At 40.5% G+C, this 23,104-nt stretch overlaps 1 protein-coding gene across 1 annotated transcript in view; it reads left to right on the forward strand.

Moving 5' to 3' along the window:
* ARL15 (ARF like GTPase 15) overlaps positions 1-23,104 on the forward strand; it is a 462,998-nt gene that overhangs the window by 214,193 nt on the left and 225,701 nt on the right. The gene's annotated exons all lie outside the window — the stretch shown is intronic.

Raw genomic sequence — 23,104 nt, forward strand, 5'->3', positions numbered from 1 at the left:
ATCTAAATAGAATATAATAGGCTTATGTGTGTGTGCATACATGCTTGCTCAGTCGTGTCTGACTCTTTGAGACCCCATGGACTGTAGCCCACCAGGCTCCTCTATCTATGGGATTTTTCCAGGCAAGAATACTGGAGCAGGCTGCCGTTTCCTCCTCCAGGAGATTTTCCTGACCTAGGGATCGAACTCGCATCTCTTGTATCTTCTGCATTGGCAGGTGGATTCTTTACCTGGGAAGCCCTCATAGTAGGCTTAGGGTGATTTAAATTGTGCTCTCTCTCCCCCCCGCACCCCCCCCTTTTTTTTAGTGTATTCTTTATGGGAAACTATTTAGAGATGAAATGCTCTGCTTTAGGCTATGTTTCAGACTCTTTTGTCTTCTCTTTGAATAGTGCACTAATTCCTAATCTTTTTATTATGTTGTGACACTGTATTTTGTATAACCCTCTGTTCCCATACACATTTACATTTTAAAGTTAATTAGCATTAGTTTCATTTTGAGAGCGCCACTTGCCTCTCGTCGTAATTGGAGACATGCCATAGCATCAAAGACAGAAGGTTGGCAATTATTGATTTACTAATATAGTTGCATGTGAAGAAATCTGTTTAATAATATGTATGATGTGGTGGGCTATTCTTGTTTTAATATAATAGATGGGGAAACAGTGGAAACAGTATCAGACTTTATTTTGGGGAGCTCCAAAATCACTGCAGATAGTGACTGCAGCCATGAAATTAAAAGACGCTTACTCCTTGGAAGAAAAGTTATGCGCAGCCTAGATAGCATGTTGAAAAGCAGAGACATTACTTTGCCAACAAAGATCCGTCTAGTCGAGGCTATGGTTTTTCCAGTGATCATGTATGGATGTGAGAGTTGGGCTCTGAAGAAAGCTGAGCACCGAAGAATTGATGCTTTTGAACTGTGGTGTTGGAGAAGACTCTTGAGAGTCCCTTGGACTGCAAGGAGATCCAACCAGTCCATTCTAAAGGAGATCAGCCCTGGGATTTCTTTGGCAGGAATGATGCTAAAGCTGAAACTCCAGTACTTTGGCCACCTCATGCAAAGAGTTGACTGATTGGAAAAGACTCTGATGCTGGGAGGGATTGGGGACAGGAGGAGAAGGGGACGACAGAGGATGAGATGGCTGGATGGCATCACTGACTCAAAGGACATGAGTTTGGTTAAACTCTGGGAGTTGGTGATGGACAGGGAGGCCTGGCGTACTGCAATTCATGGGGTCGCAAAAGTCGGACATGACTGAGCAACTGAACTGAATCGTATATTAATTAAAAAAGGAAGTCTGAAGTCTGATTACCTTAAGAGAACATTTTATTGATTCACTCATCCAGCTTTGGTTACAGAGACCATTCATTTGAAATTGTTTGGAGTAGAACGATCTTATCACTGCTTTCCCCTTTACACTGGCAGTTCCAAGCACAGAAGGCATGCCTATTTCAGAGAAAAGACAAAAAGGGACTGCTCTACTTTAGAAAGAAGCTCAGAGAGATGAGTATTTCAGACAAGAATTATGAAAGGAAGGGAGGGAGCAAGGAAGGGTGTTTTAGTATATTGAAATATGAGACTGCTTATATCCATGGGCAAATTACCTACATATTCATTCTCGTTCAATTATTAATTGACTTAGTCAACAGATACTGAGTACTTGCCCTGTCCTAGAGTCTGCACCGATCCTTGGAGACACAGTGGTGAACCTGCCAAGCAAGGAGGAGCTTTGGGATTTTTAGCAAAGTTGATGAGTCAAGCTGTGGACATAGTACCTGGTGAAATTGGTATCTGTATGTAAAAGCTATGGAAAAACTGTGAGAAAGTTTAAATGAATTGAATAATTGAATGCCTGAGGGAAAAAGAGTCCATTTTGTGCTGAGATTTGTTTGCTTTTGTTCCTGTTCATAATCCAGCTACATTTTATTTAAAAGGAGTCCTTGTCAAAGTCAAAAGTAGCACTTCCTACAAATAGCAGCCCTTTCCTTAACTTATACATACTTCTTGAGCTCTCACTGGTGCAGCCACGTGAGCCACTGGAGAGTACAGTGATTTGTGATCATCTGTGCCTTTATAGCAAAAGAGGGGAACATGTATAGGGTAGTAATAGCTGTGTGTGTGTGCATGTGTGTGTATTCCATATGTCAGGCTTGCAGACAACATCAAGTCTCACAGAAGAACTCAGTCTGTATTAGCGATCAATTTGGGTTTTTTCACATAAAATATATGATAGTATCACCTTAATGTTAAATTGATTAATCACACTGTTGCGCTGAAAATCTGGAGGAATGTGCGCTTTCATATGAACAGGAGAAACCTCTATTTTGGCCTTGGGAAGAAGAAATCTGGACAGCCAAGGGGGAGAAAGAAATTGGGGAATAGAAAGTACTAGGGGCTGCAGGAAGGGTGGGATATAGAATTAAAAAGTTACTGGAAAAGAGGAAAGTATGCATTCCCAGTAAAAGCTTGGCCAATTTTTCTAAAATTGGATATATTGGAAACATATCAACACAGAAATCTGTTATCCTCCTCTGCCTATTTCAGTACCTGGTAGGCTTTTACTACCAGATCTCAGAACTAAGGTTTGTTCAGTATTCCAATAAGTTACAGGCTTAAATGGTGGGCAGATAATAATAAGAAAATAATAGTTAACACTTAATGAACATTGGGAATATTCCAAGCACTATACTAAATGAGTCATCTCATTTAATCTCTAGAATCCTTTCACTGAAAGGGAAAGGACTTAGAACAGTTAAGCTGATTATCCAAGGTCACTAAGATGACATGTGGCAGAATTGGGTTTCAAACCCAGTGGCTACAGAGTCCATATTGTTAGTTATTCTGCTGTTGACTGTATCAGAGCTGGCCAGCTTGTCAGAATTGAACCCAATGCCAGTGCATTGCTTTGTTTTCAAGGAAACTTATGTACCAAAAGTCTGAAAATATTGGAACCTTCTGAAAGTTTTGGAATGTATCTGATCCCTAAGCTAACAGCTGTCCATATTTATTTATGATTTGTAAAATACATTGACTTGTTAATTGCATAATTCAAATTATGATGTACCGATCTTCCTTAATTTACCAAAGGGTTATATCCTGATGAACCCATCATAAATTGAAAATTCTATTGTCAAAAATGCATTTTATATACCTAACCTACCAAACAGTACAGCTTGGCCTTACCTACCTTAAATGTACTCAGAACACTTACATTAGCCTGCAGTTGGGCAGAATCATCTCAACACAAGCTTATTTTATAATAAAGTATTGAGCATCTCATGTGACTTTTTGGTATACTGAAAGTGAAAAGCAGAATGCTCATCTGGGTACAGAATAGTTGTGAGTGTATCAGTTGTTTGCTCTCCTGATCATGCATCTGACTGGGAGTCCAGGCACATTCCTGCTACCCAGTATCACGAAGGGAGTCTCATATGGCATGTCACCAGCCCAGGGACAGATCAGAATTTAAAATTAAAGTATGATTTCTACTGAGTGTGTATCACTGTCGCAATATTATGAAGTTGAAAAAGTGTAAGTCTAACCATAGTAAGTTAAGGATCATCTTTTGTGCATTATTAAGTTAAATATTGGTGTCATTCTCCTGAAGGCTAGACTGTCCCTTTGTTCACTACTTTATGGATTTTGGCTGTTGTTCTGTAATCAATAAGGTTTCAACTAATAGAACCAAGGGAATAGTCCACAAAGGAGAACTTTAACTTTAGGATTTGTGGTAAGCGTTACCATCAAGAATGGCAGAGTGTGTCAAGAAAGGGTAAATGTGGGTGGGTTCGCATAAGCATTGTAGACTAGGCAGAATTCTCTGAAGGTTTTATTCCATGAGTAGGTTATGTAGTAATAACTTATTTTGGGCCAAATTAATCATAGAGAAGTTGTCATTAGAGAAACTGATAATCTGTCTTTGAGGGCCAAGGCTTATAATCTTTGACTCTTAATTCTTTATTATTATCTAAAGGCTCATCCTCTGCGGTTTTAAACTTTTTCTGTGGGCTGTGAATTTGTGTTAATCTGGAGCCCCAGGTTACCTCTGTCAATTTTGTCACCTAGTGGATAAGTTAAAGTCTGCAATAAAAAGAAATATTGGTAAGGGTGAAACAGCAAGTTGTGCTCGAATGCAATAGCATTTCCACAGTATTACAGGGTCATATTTCACCCTGAGTATGTAACAAACATCTTCCACTGCAGCCAGAACATTCCTATTTTGGCTTTCCCCAATTGGTTGCTTTGGTCAATGGCAATTTCAACAAAATTGTTGCCATACTAGCTTTTCTAGTCCAGCCACCAGATTTCCAAAATACTATTTACAAATGTGCTTTACTTTTTGTGTTATGCCAATAGCCCAGGAATTGAAATAGAAAACCCTGCTTACTATTTGGAGCCTTGCAAATTGTGTTCACCCTGGGGGTTTTGGGTCTTCTAGGGAGTCAGCCCTTGGCTTGTACAGGAACGCAGAAGGGAACATTTTCCCAAGAACTGTTCTCAGTTTTCTGTTCTGAAGTGTTTTCTCTTCATACTTTAAATTTCTCAGGGTTGCTGGTTCTGTTGGCCGTCAGAACAGAGAAGGGGATCTCAAATAGGATAGGATCAAAAAGGATCACAGTGAGCACAGAGTAATGCTCTTACGGCTTTACTTCAGTCCTTAGCACATGCTGCATCATGGCTTTACATTTCCAGATACTAAAACAGAACCCTGAGAAAGACTGAGCAATAAACAAAGTGAAGTTGGGTTTTATATATATATTTTAAAAGTTTTTAACATCAGATGTTGGGTAAGAACTTTCCTGCAGAAGTGGGTATGTGCCAGAAACATAAAAATTTCATGCTAATGACTGTAAACCAACAAAACCAAAGAGATTATTTGTAGATCATGGCATGGTTTTTTTTAGGTAAATTCTACATTCTGCATTTGAGAATTCTGAATAAGTATTTTATAAAAGACTGCTCAATTCACTGAAAAAATACTGATTGGATGTCCATTATATCTAAGTCTTCTTGTTGGATGAAGTCAAAGTACGGAATTAATGAGTCACATAAATGCACAAAACTTCCATGTGGCTCTTTCAGTCTAACCAGGAAGATGATATATGCCATCAGATAACTGTTGCAGGGTGGAAATGTTATGAGCAGAAACAAGAGAAATAGCTAATTTTTCAGAGAAGTTATTTCCAGCTAGAAGATCATGGGAAGCTTGGTGGAATAGGTGATTATATCTGGCTCTTGAATGGAGTTTAGCAATTTGAATGAATGAGAGCTGAAGGGAGAACTGATGTGGCAGAAACTCCAGGCAGAAGGGCAAGACAGTCAAAGTGAAGCTGCAAAGCCTGGATCTGGTTCAGGAGAGCAGAAGTTGCATTTGTGGGGTTTACAGGCAAGTAATAGAGAAATGACATAGGAGTAGCCAGTTGAAGCCAGATCATAGAGAACTGTAAATCCTAAATCAAGTCGTTTGGGAATTTAAAGTTATAGACATTTAATATTTTTGAGGACAGTGGTGATATAATCTGAGCTAGCTTTTGGGACAAGTATTAGTAATTTCATTGGATTACCACCAGGACAGAAGTGAGGAGACCAGTTTGAATACTCTTCTGATGATCTAGACAGAAAGTGATAAGAGTGTGAACCACAGTGAGAACATAGGAGCAGGGCAGCTATCAGACAGCAAACGTAGTCCTCAAGTACAGTTTTTAGGAATCGACATTGAAGGTAATGATGTAAAATAGTGTTTAGAGTAACACAGACATCCAGGATGTTTGTTGAGGATAAGAAGAAAAGAGGGCAATTGGTGTATCAGCTTGTATAGTGTTCACAATTTTTTTTTTTTTTTTGCGAAAGATAGCCTGAGGACCACCTGTCTCAGAATCTCCTGGGTGGGTAACGCACTTTGTGAGAATCTTTCTAAGCACAAAGCATGTGACCACTGGGTTAGAATTTGAACATAATTAGACTGGTGAGATTAGTATGATTGCTATACGGACCTCTTAATTTTGAGATTTTGCTCTCAGCTCCAGTTGGCCTATCTTCGATAGGAGATGGTCAGGGGAGAGTAAAGATTATTCAGTGTAACATCTTTATTTGAAACCAACTCTGTATTTATGCCAAATTATAGTGGATCTTACTGATCTCTTTTGATATTAAAGATATGTAAGTGTTTGAGGGTCCACTGCAGGGATGGGGGTCAGCAGTGCCCTGCCACTGGGACAGGGACATAGCTGTGGTAGTGCAGGGATGCGCATATTGGCTGTATCCTTTTGGAGGTCTTCAAAAGTGCTACCATAGAGCCTGGAATCCAGGACTGGGTTGCCTCAGGCCAAACAAGTAACAGGAAGTCAGCACAGCCCCACCCATTGGCAGACTATTGCATTGAAGATTTACTGAGCAGTGTTGTCTGACTCAATGAAACTATGAGCCATGCCATGTAGGGACACCCAAGAAGGACAGGTTATGGTGGAGAGTTCTGACAGAATGTGGTCCACTGGAGAAGGGAATGGCAAACCACTTCAGTATTCTTGCCTTGAGAACCCCATGAACAGCATGAAAAGGCAAAAAGATAGGACACTGAAAGATGAACTCCCCAGGTCAGTGGGTGCCCAATAAGCTACTGGAGATCAAGGAGAAATAACTCCAGAAAGAATGAGAAGACAGAGCAAAAGCAAAAACACCACCCAGTTGTGGATGTGACTGGTGATAGAAGCAAGGTCCGATGCTGTAAAGAGCAACGTTGCATAGGAACCTTGAATGTTAGGTCCATGAATCAAGGCTTCCAATCAAATTGAAGTGGTCAAACGGGAAATGGCAAGAGGGAACATTGACATTTTAGGAATCAGCAAACTAAAATGGACTGAAGTAGGTGAATTTAACTCAGATGACCATTATATCTACTACTGTGGGCAGGAATCCCTTTGAAGAAATGGAGTAGCCATCATAGTCAACAAAAGAGTCCAAATGCAGTACTTGGATGCAATCTCAAAAACGACGGAATAATATCTGTTTGTTTCCAAGGCAAACCATTCAATGTCACGGTAATCCAAGTCTATGCCCCAACCAGTAATGCTGAAGAAGCTGAAGTTGAACAGATCTATGAAGACCTACAAGACCTTCTAGAACTAACACCCCAAAAAGATTTCCTTTTCATTATAGGGGACTGGAATGCAAAAGTAGGAAGTCAAGAAACACCTGGAGAAACAGGCAAATTTGTCCTTGAAGTACAAAATGAAGCAGGGTAAAGGCTAATAGGGTTTTTCCAGAACACACTGGTCATAGCAAACACCCTCTTTCAACAACACAAGAGAAGACTCTATACACGGACATCACCAGATGGCCAACACTGAAATCAGATTGATGATATTCTTTGCAACCAAAGATGGAGACGCTCTATACAGTCAGCAAAAACAAGACTGGGAGAGGACTGTGGCTCAGATCATGAACTCCTTATTGCTAAATTCAGACTTAAATTGAAGAAAGTGGGGAAAACCACTAGACCATTCAGGTATGACCTTAATCAAATCCCTAATGATATACAGTGGAAGTTGAGAAATAGATTAAAGAGACTAGATCTGATAGAGTGCCTGATGAACTATGGGCGGATGTTTGTGACATTGTACAGGAGACAGGGAGCAAGACTATCCCCAAGAAAAAGAAATGCAAAAAAGCAAAATGGCTGTCAGAGGAGCCCTTACAAATAGTTGTGAAAAGAAGAGGATCACAAAGCAAAGGAGAAAATGAAAGAGATACCCATTTGAATACCGAGTTCCAGAGAATAGCAAGGAGAGATAAGAAAGCTTTCCTCAGTGATCATTGCAAATAAATAGAGGAAAACAATAGGATAGGAAAGACTAGAGATCTCTTCAAGAAAATTAGAGATCCCAAGGGAAGATTTCATGCAAAGATGGGCTCAATAAAGGATAGGGAAATGGTATGGACCTAACAGAAGCAGAAGATATTAAGAAGAGGTGGCAAGAATACGCAGAAGAAAAGATCTTCACGACCCAGATAATCACAGTGGTGTGATCACTCACCTAAAGCCAGACATCCTGGAATGTGAAGTCAAGTGGGCCTTAGCAAGCATCACTACGAACAAAGCTAGTTGAAGTGATGGAATTCCGGTTGAGCTATTTCAAATTCTAAAAGATGATGCTGTGAAAGTGCTGCACTCAATATGTCAGCAAATTTGGAAAACTTGGCAGTGGCCAGTGACTGGAAAAGTTCAGTTTTCATTCCAATCCCTAAGAAAGGCATCAAAGAATCCTCAAACTACCTCAAATTGAACTCATCTCACACATTAGTGAACAAATGCTCAAAATTCACCAGGCCAGGCTTTAACAATACGTGAACCATCAACTTCCAGATGTTCAAGCTGGATTTAGAAAAGGCAGAGGAACCAGAGATCAAATTGCCAACATCCACTGGATCATGGAAAAAGCAAGAGAGTTCCAGAAAAACATCCATTTCGACTTTATTGACTATGCCAAAGCCTTTGACTTTGTGGATCACAATGAACTGTGGAAAATTCTGAAAGAGATGGGCATACCTGACCTACCTCTTGAGAAACCTGTATGCATGTCAGGAAGCAACAGTTAGAACTGGACATGGAACAACAGACTGGTTCCAAATAGGAAAAGGAGTTCGTCAAGACTGTATATTGTCACCCTGCTTATTTAACTTATATGCAGAGTACATCAATAGAAACGCTGGGCTGGAGGAAGCACAAGCTGGCATCAAGATTGCCGGGAGGAATATTAGTAACCTCAGATATGCAGATGACACCACCCTGATGGCAGAAAGTGAAGAAAAACTAAAGAGCCTCTTGATGAAAGTGGAGAGTGAAAAAGTTGGCTTAACACTCAACATTCAGAAAACTAGGTCATGGCATTCGATCCCATCACTTCATGGCAAATAGATGGAAAAATAGTGGAAGTAGTGGCAGACTTTATTTTTGGAGGGTTCCAAAATCACTGCAAATCGTCATTGTAGCCATGAAATTAAAAGATGCTTACTCCTTGAAAGAAAAATTATGACCAACATAGACAGCATATTAAAAAGCAGAGACATTACTTTTCCAACAAAGGTCTGTCTAGTTAAGACTATGGTTTTTCCAGTAGTCATGTACAGATGTGAGAGTTGGACTATAAAGAAAGCTGAGCACTGAGGAATTGATTCTTTGAACTGTGGTGTTGGAGAAGACTCTTGAGAATCCCATGGACTGCAAGAAGATCCAACCAGTCCATGCTAACGGAAATCAGTCTTGAATATTCATTGGAAGGACTGAAGGTGAAACTGAAAGTCTAATACTTTGGCCACTTGATGCGAAGAGCTGACTCAATTGAAAAGACCCTGATGCTTTGAAAGATTGAAATCAGGAGGAGAAGGGGATGACAGGATAAGGTGGTTGGATGGCATCACTGACTCAGTGGACATGAGTTTGAGTAAACTCTGGTAGTTGGTGATGGACAGGGAAGCCTGGTGTGCTGTAGTCCATGGGGCTGCAAAGAGTCAGACATGACTGAGCGACTGAACTGAACTGAGAGTGTCCCTGCTCATCAGATCAAGACCCATTGTTCCCTACAGCCAGGCGCTCTCATCAGGAAGCTTGCACAAGCCTCTTAACCCCATCTAGAAGGCAGAAAGAAGCAAGAACTACCATCCCACAGATTCCAGAATGAAAACCACAATCATGGGAAGCTAACCAAAATGATCACATGGCTCACAGCCTTGTGTAACTCAATGAAGCTCTGGGCCATGCTGTTCAGGGGGCACCCCAGATGGATGGGTCATGGTGGAGATTTGTGACAAAACATGGTCCATTGAAGAAGGGAATAGCAAACCACTTCAGTATTCTTGCCTTGAGAACCCCATAAGCAGTATGAAAAGATGAAAACATATGACACTATAAGTTGAGCCCCCCAGGTCAGTAGGTGTCCAATATGCTACTGAGGAAGAGCTAAAGTTTTGCTCCAGAAAGAATGAAGAAACTGGGCCAAAGCGGAAATGATGCTTGGTAGCAGATATGGTGGCAGTGAAAGTAGTCTGATTCTGTACAGAACAATATTGCATAGGAAATGGAATGTTAGGTCCATGTATCAAAGTAAGTTGGACATGGTCAAGTAAGTAGGAAGAGTGAGCATTGACATTTTAGGAGTTAGTTGAACTAAAATGGGCTGAAGAATGGGCATATTTAATTCAAATGACCAGTATATCTACTAATGTGGGCAAGAATCCTTTAGAAGTAATGTTAAAGCTCTCATAGTCAAGAAAAGAGTCTGAAACGCAGTGCTTGGGTACAGTCTCAAAAATGACAGAATGGTCTCTGTTTGTTTCCAAGGCATACCATTCAGCATCACAATAATCCAAGTCTGTGCCCTAACCACTAATGCCAAAGAAGCTGAAGTTGAATGGTTCTATGAAGACCTATAAGACCTTCTACAACTAACACCAAAAAGCAATGTCCTTTCATTGTAGGGGATTGGAATGCAAAAGTAGGAATTCAAGAGATACCTGGAGAATCAGGCAAGATTGGCCTTGGAGTACAAAATGAAGCAGGGGAGATGTTAACCGAGTTTTACCAAGAGAACACACTGGTCATAGCAAATACCCTCTTCCAATAGCACAAGAGATGACTCTATACATGGACATCATCAGATGTTCAATATTGAAACTAGATTGATTATATTCTTTGCGGCCAAAGTTGGAGAAACTCTATACAGTCAGCAAAAGAAGACTTGGAGCTGACTGTGGCTCAGATCATCAGTTCCTTATTGCAAAATCTAGACTTAAATTTAAGAAAGTAGGGAAAACCACTAGACCATTAATATATGACCTAAATCAAATCCCATGTGATTATACAGTGGAGATGACAAGTGGATTCAGGGATTAGATCTGGTAGAGTGCCTGAAGAACTATAGATGGAGATTCATAACATTGTCCTGGAGGCAGTGACCAAAACCATCCCACACAAAAAAATGCAAGAAGGCAAAATGTTTGTCTGAGAAGGCCTTACAAATAGCTGAGAAGATAAGAGAAATGAAAGACAAAGGAGAATGGGAAAAATATAACAATGGAATGCAAAGTTCCAGAGAATAGCAGGGAGAGATAAGAAAATCTTCTTAAGTGAACATACAGAGCTATAGCTCAGAGGGTAAAGCATCTGCCTGCAATGCCAGAGACCCACGTTAAATCCCTGGGTTGGGAAGATCCCCTGGAGAAGGAAATGGCAACCCACTCTAGTACTCTTGCCTGGAAAATCCCATGGACAGAGAAGCCTGGTAGGCTACAACACAGTTGTACACAACTGAGGGAATTCACTTCACTTCTCAAGTGAACAATGCAAAGAAATAGAGGAAAATGATAGGATGGGAAAGACTAGAAAACTCTTCAAGAAAATTGGAGATACTAAGTGAACATTTAATGTAAAGAAGGGCATGGTACAGGACCTAACAGAAGCAGAAGATATTAAGAAAAAGTGACAAGAATACACAGAAGAACTATACGAAAAAGGTCTTAATGACTCAGATAACCACAATGATGTGGTTACTCACCTAGAGTCATACATCCTGGAGTGTGAAGTCAAGTGGGCCTTAGGAAGCATTACTATCAACAAAGCTAGTGGAGGTGATGGAATTCTAGCTGAGCTATTTCAGATCCTAAAAGATGATTCTGTTAAAGTGCTGCATTCAATATGCCAGCAAATTTAGAAAACTCAGCAGTGGCCACAGGACCAGAAAAGGTTAGTTTTCATTCTAATCCCAAAGAAAGAACAATGCCAAAGAATGTTCAAATTATAGTACAACTGCACTCATTTCACATGCTAGCAAAGTAATGCTCCAAATCCTTCAAGCTATACTTCAACAGTTCCTGAACTGAGAACTTCCAGATAATGCAAACTGGATTTAGAAAAGTGAGAGAAACCAGAGATCAGATTGCCAATATCAGCTAGATCATAGAAAAAGCAAGGGAATTCCAAGTCTTATTTCTGCTTCATTGACTATACTAAAGCATTGGACTGTGTGGATCACAACAAACTGTGGAAAATTCTTCAAGAGACGGAAATACCAGACCACCTTAGCTGCCTCCTGAGAAACCTGTATGCAGGCCAAGAAGCAACAGTGAGAAATGGTCACGGAACAAAAGGCTGGTTCAAAATTGAGAAAGGAGTACGTCAAGGCTGTTACCCTGCTTATTTAACTTCTATGTGCAGTACATCATGAGAAATACCAGGCTGGATGAATCACAGACCAGAACCAAGATTGCCGAGAGAAATGTCAGCAACCTCAGATATACAGGTGATACCACTCTAAACAGCAGAAAGCAAAGAGGAACCAAAGAGTTGCTTGATGAGGGTAAAAAGGAGTATGAAAAATCTGGCTTAAAACTCAACATTCAAAAAACAAAGATCTTGTCATCCAGTCCTGTCACTTCATGGCAAAGGGATGGGGAAAAAAGTGAAAACAGTGACAGATTTTATTTTCTTGGACTCCAGAATAACTGTGGACTATGTTAGCAGACATGAAATTAAATACACATGCTCCTTGGAAGAAAAGTTATGAAACACCTAGACAGCATATTAAAAAGCAGAGACATCACTTTGCTGATGAAGGTACCTATAGTTAAAGCCGTAATTTTTCCAGTAGTCATGTATGGATGTGAGAGTTGGACCATAAAGAAGGCTGAGCACTGAAGAATTGATGCTTTTGAACTGTGGTGCTGGAGAAGACTCTTGAGTGTCCCTTGGACTGCAAGGAGATCAAGCCAGTCAATTCTAAAGGAAATTAACCCTAAATATTCACTGGAAGGACTGATGCTGAAGCTGAAGCTCCAGTACTTTGGCCACCTGATGTGATGAGTCGACCTATTGAAAAAAACCCTGATTCTGGGAAAGATTGAGGGCAGGAGGAGAAGGGGGTGACATAGAATGAGATGGTTGAATGGTATCATCAATTTGATGGACATGAGTTTGATTGAACCAACACTGGAAGGCAGTGAATGACAGCAAAGCCTGGTGTGCCACAGTCAATAGAATCACAAAGAATTGGACATGACTTACCAACTGAACAACAATAACAACAGGCTATAATTATTGAAACCTATATGAGATCCTAGACCCTTTGTTTTCTTAAATTATTGAGACCTCAGAGAGTTTTTGTTTATATATAATATCTTATGTGCATGTATTGATACTTATATATTTCAGTATTTACTATGTACTGGAAAAGGTCAGTTTTCATCCCAATCCCAAAGAAAGGCGATGCCAAAGAATGCTCAAACTACGGCACAATTGCACTCATCTCACACGCTAATAAAGTAATGCTTAAAATTCTCTAAGCCAGGCTTCAGCAATACATGAACCGTGAACTTCCAGATCTTCAAGCTGGTTTTAGAAAAGGTAGAGAACCAGAGATCAAATTGCCAACATCCGATATATCATTGAAAAAGCAAGAAAGTTCCAGAAAAACATCTATTTCTGCTTTATTGACTATGCCAAAACCTTTGACTGTGTGGATCACAATAAACTGAAAAATTCTGAAAGAGATGAGCATACCAGACCACCTGACCTTCCTCTTGAGAAACTTATATGCAGGTCAGGAAGCAACAGTTAGAATTGGACATGGAACAACAGACTGGTTCCAAATAGGAAAAGGAGTACGTCAAGGCTGTATATTGTCATGCTGCTTATTTCACTTATATGCAGAGTACATCATGAGAAACGCTGGGCTGGAGGAAGCACAAGCTGGAATCAAGATTGCCGGGAAAAATATCAATAACTTCAGATATGCAGATGACTCCACCCTTATGGCAGAAAGTGAAGAAGGGCTAGAGAGCTTCTTGATGAAAGAGGAGAGTGAAAAAGTTGGCTTAAAGCTCAACATTCAGAAAACTAGGATCATGGCATCTGGTCCCATCACTTCATGGCAGATATGGGGAAACAGTGGCAACAGTGGCTGACTTTATTTTTAGAGGCTCCAAAATCAGTGCAGATGGTGATTGAAGCCATGAAATTAAAAGACGCTTACTCCCTGGAAGGAAAGTTATGACCAACCTAGACAGCATATTAGAAAGCAGAGACTCTACTTTGCCAACAAAAGTCTAGTCAAAACTATGGTTTTTCCAGTAGTCATATATGGATGTGAGAGTTGGACTATAAAGAATGCTGAGCACCAAAGAATCGATGCTTTTGAACTGTGGTGTTGGAGAAGACTTTTAAGAGTCCCTTGGACTGCAAGGAGATCCAACCACTTCATTCTAAAGGAAATCAGTCCTAAATATGTATTGAAGGACTGATGTTGAAGCTGAAACTCTAAAACTTTGGCCACCTGATATGAAGAACTGACTCATTTGAAAAGGCCCTGATGTTGGGGAAAGATTGAAGGTGGGAGGAGAAGGGGAAGACAGAGGATGAGATGGTTGAATGGTATCAGCAACTCAATTGACTTGACATGAGTTTGAGTAAACTCTGGTGACGGACAGGGAGGCCTGGCATGCTGCAGTCCATGGGGTGGCAAAGAGTCGGACACAACTGAGCAAGTGAACTGACTCTCTGACTAAGTTTTCCCATTTTATTCTTTAACTAAAACAAAAAAATTTTCACTTTGTATTTTTTAATCATCATTTGCAATGTGGTATCTGAAAAATTCACCTCAGTGAATGTTTTTTATTTGGTAATGTCATATCCATTGATCAGTCTTGTGCTTTGAGTGTGTTTTTTTAATCTATGCATGATTTTGTACATTGTACATTTTTCATTTGGGAAATATTGATAAATAAGTTAGGTAGATCTTTCAGATGTTGACACTTTATTATAAATATCTGTTAATATCATCATCAATCTTATCATTGAGTGGCTGTCAAGATCTCTGTGAGACAAAAATTTTTCCAAAATTCTTGTTTTGGCTTGAGAACAGATTTTACCACTCAAAACAAATAGTGTCAGTTGTTTTTCTTCAAGTTTTAAGTTTACAGAATCATTTTTGAGAAAATGTCTATCAGATACTCAAGACTGAATATAATCATAGTTTTTCAGTTGAAACTTCAAGTAAAAATGTGGTTCCAGGAAATTATGAACAGCTAGTTTAGCTCACAGTTAAGTTGCTCCAGTGGTTATCCTCCAAACAACCATGTGCTCTGGTGTGTAGCAGAAATGCTTTTTGTCTGCTTCTCATTTCATTTTTTTTTAAACTGGCATTTTTAAGAGCTGATTTGGTAAAACTAAGACTTTTTACTGCTTTATTTAGTTCATTCTTAAGTGAAATTCATGCCACCCCACCCCCATCCCTACATGGTGGTCAAGGGTACAGTGACTACTCGTTTACAGCCAGTACCTATGATCATGAGAGGATGCCTGCAGGTTTATACACCTTTGTTTTGCACCATTAGTGAAAATGTCAATGTGGTGAAAATAACAAATAACATCTTGTAATTATGAAAAGAATGTTGTTCCCTGAGTCTCTAGAAAATACCTTGAGGAATGGCTACTTCTTCGGCTAGAAAATATATGATGATTGAGTAAATCAAGTCTTGGTTATTTATTTACACATAATAATGATTTGGGGTGGGGGTGGGGCTTCTGCTTCTGAGGAAAGAGCTAGTCAAATGGCCTAAACTGACCTTTATATGCTATTTTGGGAGGTAGCTGAGGAAACCTTTGTTGGTGTCCCCTATCACTCCATTTCCGTGAGCACCAGACTGACTTTTCAACAGCTTAGACCTCCTGGAATTTTTTGTCTGGGAATGTTCTCTGGCTGCTGGAGCCTGGTCTGCCTGAGTGCCCTGGGCAAAGCCAAATAAATTAAGATAATATAGAAAATTCAGTTATTCAGTTGCACTGGCTACATTTCAAGGGCTCAGTAGTCACATGTAGTTAGCCTAACCCTAGCCTCTTAATTTAATATGAGGGAACTGAGCTTTTTTGTGGGGGAGGGGATGCTACAAATAACAAAATTGTCTTCTAAAATTGGCTTGAATAATTGGCATTTAGTATGCTCAAAGAATGAGTCCTCATTATTTAGGGGATAGGTTCTGCTGCTCCGCACTGTTCTCAAAGATCCAGGCTCTTTCTGTCTTCCCATTATGACGTCCTCAACATAGTGGTATGTCTCCTTCAAAGCTGTTAGAAGAGTAGCAGTATTCAAAGCATCACCTACCCACCTAATGAAATCTAAACACTGGAAGAAAGAGGCAGCTCTCTTTGGGCATCATTCTTGTTGTTGAGGAGCAAAATCTTTCGAGAAGCTCCTAGCAGACTTTTGTTGAGTCCCGTTTCACCAGAACTGACTCATATGCCCATGTGGCCGGAGAGAGGCTGGGAGTACCAGTCCCTCTATAATGATAGAATGGCTCTGCTGGAATGTGAGTGCTATGAAGACTGAAAGTCTGGTCTGGTTTTGTTTCCTTCTATGTCCCCAGCACCTAAGTTAGTATCTGATGCTGAGTAGATAGCTCTTGTTTTTGTCGTTCCGTTGTTAAGTTGTGTTGTGCTACAGCACACCAGGCTTCCCTGTCCTTTACTATCTCCCGGAGTTTGCTCAAACTTATATCCTTTGAGTCGGTGATGCCATCTAACCATCTCATCCTCTTGTCTCCTTCTCCTCCTGCCCTCAGTCTTCGCCAGCATCAGGGTCTTTTCCAGTGAGTCGGCTCTTTGCATCAGATGGTAAAAATATTGGAGTTTCAGTTTCAGCATCAGTCCTTCCAATGAATACTTAGGATTGATATCTTTTAGAGAAATTAATTGAATAAGTCCGTGGTGTGGCATAGAAATGAACCTGCCATGGAGGACTTTATGCTCCTGTCTTCTCTCTCTTGTTGTGATGCCTTGAACCAGGCTGTTGTGATTGATTGCTCTCAGAATTAGCTGTTAGGTATCCGACTTGGGTAATGAGAATATTCAGCAACATCTTCTACCCAATCCCTCTACTGTTTAAACCCCTCATTTGGTTTTTAATTTAAAAGAAGAAAATATAGATCAGGTTTGAGTTTAGTATTTATCCTTTTTATATAACAATTGTAATTTCAGGGACACAGAGCAAGCAGTTTCCAATCATTAAAATAAGAGTGGGCTCTAACTGCTGTAGGATACTATGTCCTGTGTGCATTGCCCTGTGTAGATTTGCTTTGTGAGTTAGGAAGGCTGAGATGTGGGCATCAAACAGGTGTTCTGAATTTCCCTAGTTAGGCTCACATCTCAAAGCACCTGGCAGCTGGATGGATGACAACATCCATTTCTTATTTGAATCTGGTAATTGAACTGAGGCCACTCGGCTGGACTAACCAGCTGTATCCCACCCATCACCCTGTGCTGGTTTACGTGGCCCTGATCTGTATTGAAGCTGCTGCTGACTGAAGCTATTGTGCGGAAGGCTGAAATGGAGCTTAGAATTCCAAGCTCAGAGCTTGTGATGAAAGTCAGAAATACTAAGGTTGAGCAGATGTGGCTTAAAGATTAAAGAAAAAGTTCTTTCAGTTTTAATAATAATGTATTCATATATTATGTCATACACAGGGCATTCTTTAAAGTTGTGGTATTTGTCTTTGGATTTGTTTCATCTACCAAGACAGCCCTAGGATTGTCATTTCATCTCACTAGGTGACTTATGTGCCCCAAAATATGACAGATGAAAACACTTCACGAGTTGGTGTTCTAGTATGTTCCATGCATTTCTACTGGACAGGTTCCATTAAAACATGCATCTGGTTTTCTTTTTGTTATACTTGACTCACTGAAGTGAAAGTGAAAGTTGCCTAGTCGTGTCTGACTCTTTGTGACCCCATGGACTATACAGTCCATAGAATTCTCCAGGCCAGAATACTGGAGTGGGTAGCCATTCCCTTCTCCAGGGGATCTTCCCAACCCAGGGATCGAACCCAGGTCTTCCACATTTCAGGCAGATTCTTTACCAGCTGAGCCACCAGGGAAGCCCAAAAATATTGGAGTGGATAGCCTATCCCTTCTTCAGCGGATCTTCCTGACCCAGGAATCGAACCCAGGAACCTGATCCAGGAGTCCGCATTGCAGGCAGATTCTTTACCAGCTGAGCTACCAGGGAAGCCCTTGACTCCCTGGATACCCTCCAATTGTATGGCCATGTTTTCTTCCTCTCATACAGTTGCAGGCCTCATTTCTGATCCAGATTACTTCACAAGCTTTGAGCGTTTGAGCTAAGAGGAATAATGGCTTTCTAAATACTTCTTATAGGTTGTAGCTCAGTGACTTGTACAGAGTAGGCACTTAATAATACTATTCGTTCAATTAATTGGTTGGGAAATGTTCTTGGACAGGTTCCCACTCTGAGCATTAATATGTATAAGCACTGAGGTACCTTTTATTCTAACAGGTTCCGTTCCCTCTCCCCACCCTGCCCTGCCTTAGCTTATGTGGTAATAGAGTTCTTTATTGGGCTTTGTCACTTTTGTAGTCAATGATCCTTCTATTTCAATCACACTAGACCTAAATATATTCCTAGTTGCTCAGCCTTGGACATAATATAAAATTGGGCACATTTTATTGATAAAATGAGAGTGATAAAAACACCTACTTCATAAGACTATCATGGCTAATGAATTAATACATGTAAACACTTCGTACAACCAACAGTTATTTCAGAACTGTAGTTGGTCAACCTCAGCTATTGGTTGGCTATAGATACAAAAGTTTGGTGAAATCAGTGAAAGCATTCTGTGAGCAGTAATGAGCTCTATGGAATATACCTTATGATAAGGTATGTTGCATATATTCTTATTATATTAAAACTGTGCTCTACACATCATTTTTGTTGGTAAAATTTATAAAAAGCTTGTGTGTGGATACATGTGCACACAGCATTTTTGTTGTTTTAGACATTTACCACTAGGTAATACTGTCTCTACTTTTGTTCTTCAAGCTTATGGATGTTTCTCTCTCATATGGATAATGTCTGGATGTAGCCTGTAGCAGATGCTGTTGATATCCTACCCAGATCTCCTTTATTGGGCCAGTGCCTCCATCTCCCAGCTGCTGCGGGTATTGGCTGCTAATGACTCACACCTGTACCCTTCTCCAGAGGCCTGCCCTTGGCTGACAGTAATTGCCTCAACGAAATATATTGGGGAGATTATGAGATCATGCCCCACCACCCTCTCTGTTCCCTAGGGATGACTCATAGCCAATGACTATTCAGGAGTGAAACAGCCCAGCCCCCTTGCCTTTTGGACTGGGTGACTTCCGCAGTTCAGTCCACACTCTAGAATGCCTCACTGGATCAAGCTGAGGTTAGATTTCTGAAACCATATCTTTGCATGGTCCCTTTCTGCTTTCACTCCAGTTTCTCCTGACAGAACTCTGCATATACTCAAGTGTGTAAGAGACACATCTCAGGCTCTGCACGTAGGGAACTTGACCTAAGATATACTAATTTCAGTGCCACTGTTGTTTTCTTAGTTCTACCATCACTTATGAAACTAATTAACTATGTATTAAATAATCTCTAGCATAAATTGAAAGTGAAGGAGGAGAGTGAAAAAGTTAGCTTAAAGCTCAACATTCAGAAAACGAAGATCATGATATCTGGTCCCATCACTTCATGGGAAATAGATGGGGAAACAGTGTTAGACTTTATTTTGGGGGGGTTCCAAAATCACTGCAGATGAGGACTGCAGCCATGAAATTAAAAAACGCTTACTCCTTGGAAGAAAAGTTATGACCAACCTAGATAGCATATTAAAAAGCAGAGACATTACTTTGCCAACAAAGGTCCGTCTGGTCAAGACTATGGTTTTTCCAGTGGTCATGTATGGATGTGAGAGTGGGACAGTGAAGAAAGCTGAGCGCCGAAGAATTGATGCTTTTGAACTGTGGTGTTGGAGAAGACTCTTGAGAGTCCCTTGGACTGCAAGGAGATCCAACCAGTCCATTCTAAAAGAGATCAGTCCTGGGTGTTCATTGGAAGGACTGATGTTGAAGCTGAAACTCCAGTACTTTGGCCACCTCATGTGAAGAGTTAATTCATTGGAAAAGACCCTAATGCTGGGAAGGATTGGGGGCAGCAGGAGAAGGGGATGACCGAGGATGAGATGGCTGGATGGCATCACTGAATCAATGAACAGGGGTTTGGGTGGACTCCAGGAGTTGGTGATGGACAGGGAGGCCTGGTGTGCTGCCACTCATGGGGTCACAAAGAGTCGGACATGACTGAACAACTGAACTGAGCATAAATTTCCTCTCCTTGTTTTGTTTTCTTGGTTGGATAGGCATCAACCCTGCTTGTATCCTCTGTCTTTGCATATTTAAGGTTCAGTTCAGTCTCTAAGGTTCAGTTCATCACCAACTCTCAGACCTTTCTCAAACTTTTGTCCATCAAGTCGGTGATGCCATCCAACCATCTCATCCTCTGTCATCCCCTTCTCCTCCCGCTTTCAATCTTTCCCATCATCAGGGTCTTTTCCAGTGAGTCAGTTCTTCACATCAGGTGGCCAAAGTATTGGAGCTTCAGCTTCAACATCAGTCCTTCTAGTGAAAACCCAGGACTGATTTCCTTTAGGATGGACTGGTTGAATCTCCTTGCTGTCCAAAGGACTCTCAAGAGTCTTCTCCAACACCACAGTTCAAAAGCATCAATTATTTGGCACTCAGCTTTCTTTATAGTCCAACTCTCACATCCATTCATGACTACTGGAAAAACCATAACTTTGACTAGATGGACCCTTGTTGGTAATGTCTCTGCTTTTTGGTAGGTTGTCTAAGTTGGTCATACCTTTTCTTCCAAGGAGCAAGCATCTTTTAATTGCATGGCTGCAGTCACCATCTGCAGTGACTTTGGAGCCCAAGAAAATAAATTCTGTCACTGTTTTCATTGTATCCTCATCTATTTTCCATGAAGTGATGGCACCGGATACCATGATCTTAGTTTTTTGAATGTTGAGTTTTAAGCCAGCGTTTTCTCTCTCCTCTTTCACTTTCACCAAATGCTCTGTATTTCCTCTTAACTTTCTGCCATAAAGATGGTATAACCTGCATATCTGAGGTTATTGATATTTCTCCCTGCAGTATTGATTCCATGTCCAGTTCTAACTGTTGCTTGTTGACCTGCATACTGATTTCTCAGGAGGCAGTAAGGTGGTTTGCTATTCCCATCTCTTGAAGAATTTTCCATAGTTTGTTATGATCCACACAAAGGCTTTGGAGTAGTCCATGAAGCAGATGTTTTTCTGGAATTCTCTTGCTTCCCTATGATGCATCGGATGTTGGCAATTTGATCTCAGGTTCCTCTGCCTTTTCGAAATCCAGCTTGTATATCCAGAAGTTCTCAGTTCATGTACTGTTGAAGCCTAGCTTGAAGAATTTTGAGCACTACTTTGCTAGCCTGTGCCATGAGTACAGTTGTGGTAGTCTGAACATTCTTTGGCTTGCCTTTCTTTTGGATTGGAATGAAAACTGACCTTTCCAGGCTTGTGGCCACTTTCGGGTTTTCTAAATTTGCTGATATATTGAGTCAGTGCTTGTACAGCATCATCTTTTAGGATTTGAAATAGCTCAGCTGGAATTCCATCACCTCCAGTAGGTTTGTTTGTAGTGATGCTTCCTAAGGCCGACTTGACTTCACACCCAAGAATGTCTGGCTCTAGGTGACTGATCACATCATCATGGTTATCTGGGTCATTAAGATCTTTTTTGTATAGTCTTCTGTGTATTCTTGCCACCTCGTCTTAATGTCTTCAGCTTCTGTTAGGTCCATACCGTTTCTGTTCTTTATTGCACCCATCTTTGCATGAAATGTTCCTTAGTATCTCTAATTTTCTTGAAAAGATCTCTAGTCTAGATATTTAAGGTTATTCAACATCAAATTTCCTTGATCTTAATGTTTACCTGGGTATTTTTATACAGTATTATAATGAATACTCCAGATTTTTGAATCTCAAAATAAGTTTCAAAGCCTAATTCAATTATACCTCGCTTTTAAATTTTGTTGTAAGAGTTACCTGAGCTGTTTTTCAACAATACTTAGCTCTGTGCCTGGAATGTAGAAGTGGTTAATAAATGGTAGCCGTTTGATTGATATTACTCTTTTAAGAGACTTGCCCAGACTGAACAGATGGCTCATCCCTTACTCCCAGAGAACCCTAATGTGTCCCTTTATAATCTTTCCTCTTCTCCGTGTTATCCCATGGTAAATTGGCTCTCCAGGGGAAGAAAAGACCTGACAGATAGCTTTTCCTGATTTTTCTTGGGGAAAATACTCCTACACTGTCCATTTCCAAGCTACCAAAATGATTTCACTGAACACAGTTTGAGAAGAGTCACACATTTTTACTCTTAGCAGCCAGTACACACCAGTCCCAGTCTCTGCTCTGAATTCCTAACTCTAAGCACACTAGATCCACCATAGAAGCTAGGTGTTCCGTAGATGACTAAAATATAGTTTTTAACTAGTCATAACTTGATTATATGTATGAAATTGGTAAAATTCCTTGATATCAAATTTTTGTTAACCCATAGCTTGTATTGGTTATATAGCTCCACCCCTCCACCCCCCCCCACATGCATGCCTGCATACACACATACAAATTGCAGATGCTATTCATGAATCAAGGAAAAGGAATTATTCATCATGATATAGTGGAAAATACCCATGCCTTCCCTGAGCAAGTTGTCTACTTACTCAGACGCAGACCTCAAGTTTGTGATTTACTGTATACATCAGTGGAGCATAGTCACTTCACCTCTCTTATCCCCAGTTTCCTCAGAGTTGGAAGCCTAATTAGTATATAATTCCATTTCCTTCTTCCCTCATTTTCCTCATTCTTGTATCAAACTTGTAAATTGTGCTAGATGTTTGAAACACAATAAGGAATAAGACTTGGCCTTGGCTGGCGAGAATCTTCCTGTCTCATGAATATCCACCTCACTGAGGCCATGAATGTGCGTGCATGCTCAGTCATACCTGACTCTCTGGGACTCTATGGACTGTAGCCCACCAGGCTCCTCTGTCTGTGGAATTTTCCAGGCAAGAATATTGGAGTGGGTTGCAATTTCCTTTTCCAGGGGATCTTCCTGACCCAGGGATCTAAACCCACATCTCTTGTGTCTTCTGCGTTGACTGGTAGATTCTTGCCAAATGGAGT

The sequence above is a fragment of the Ovis canadensis genome, chromosome 16 (assembly GCF_042477335.2).
Source record: "Ovis canadensis isolate MfBH-ARS-UI-01 breed Bighorn chromosome 16, ARS-UI_OviCan_v2, whole genome shotgun sequence".
NCBI lineage: Eukaryota > Metazoa > Chordata > Mammalia > Artiodactyla > Bovidae > Ovis > Ovis canadensis.